Raw genomic sequence first — 1,576 nt, 5'->3', positions numbered from 1 at the left:
TCATCAGTGCAGCATTCGCGAGCAGCAGAGAAGTATGCCGGCAAAGGAACAAACGATTTATGGCCTTCATCCAAATCAGTTTTTTCTCCATCAACCAATATACTCCGGAGGAGCTCCATCACCTGTTCTGACTGTGAATCGCTAGCTGCGCTGTGAATAGAGCGTCACTAGCCATGTTGTGTAGTTGATGATACTTATTCATGTGCGTACACCAATATGATCCAGAACGCAGAATATATGTGCGCATGGGTAATCCTGACTTTCCAACTTTTTACATTTACAAGCTGCATCATCCAGTCTTGCTCCTGTAAACAGACAAGTCACGTGATATATAAAATCCACAGGCTTCGCATCCACGCCTTGTGCATCCAACTTTTTTGTATCCAACTCCTCACTGTCCTTACCTTCCAAGTGATTGGGATCCTTAGCATCCAGGTTTTTGGCATGCAAGTCCACACCATCCTTGCCTTCCATGTCATTGGGATCCTCAGCATCCAAGTTTTTTGCATGCAAGTCCTCAGCATCCTTACCTTCCAAGTCATTGGGATCCTCAACATCCAAGTTTTTTGCATGCAAGTCCTCGGCATCCTTACCTTCCAAGTCATTGGGATCCTCAGCATCCAAGTTTTTTGCATGCAAGTCCGCAGCATCCTTACCTTCCAAGTCATTGGGATCCTCAACATCCAAGTTTTTTGCATGCAAGTCCTCAGCATCCTTACCTTCCAAGTCATTGGGATCCTCAGCATCCAATTTTTTTGCATGCAAGTCCTCAGCATACTTACCTTCCTTACCTTGCAATTCTCTAGCATCCCTGCCATATGGGACTTTATCATATGGGGCTTTGCGCAAAACTCCAAACACGACCAAACCATCACACGCTACTCGGTCTGTGACCTGCCAATTTGTTCCTTCGACAATCTGACGTTTTACCCGTGGAAACATCACAGTTGTATAAATATAAGAGGCAGCAATCTCCAGGGGGTGTGCATTCAGCTTAGTGAAGGGTATCGTATGTGTCGCTACTGCGTCTAATGCTGCTTCATTCTTACGCATTATGGATACACAGTGCTCAACATGCTGCAACAAATCAACAAGCTGCATCTTCCTGTTCAGGTGCACATGAAGCCTTGAGTTGAGAGACTCACTCCTCTGATTACTCATCATACCTAGGAAATATCTACCCTTTGTGTACGCAGCAGCCCATTTGTGTCGCAGCTCGTACTTCCTGTTAACCCATGACGACCTCTTGCCTGTTGGTTTTATTTTGAACCAAACCTTATAAGCCTCCCATCTTTTCTCAAACTCATCAACATCCCAACGACGGTAAATGAATTCCCTAAATTCCTCAAGCTTTTTCTTGCGGAGGTGCATCACCATATTCTCCTCGATATGCCACGTGCACAAATGATGATCTGTTCCGGTCCAGACAGTAGCTATTGCTTTAGCCATTGCACCGTCCCCATCGGTGATTGCTGAAATTGGTGCCGTCTGGGACATTGCCTCCAAAAATACATGAAGAAGCCACTGGTATGATGCAACTGTCTCGTCTGACACTAGACCGACCCCAAACAAAGCT

Source organism: Triticum aestivum, chromosome 6D, assembly GCF_018294505.1.
Source record: "Triticum aestivum cultivar Chinese Spring chromosome 6D, IWGSC CS RefSeq v2.1, whole genome shotgun sequence".
Lineage (NCBI taxonomy): Eukaryota > Viridiplantae > Streptophyta > Magnoliopsida > Poales > Poaceae > Triticum > Triticum aestivum.
This window is presented reverse-complemented; position numbering follows the sequence as displayed.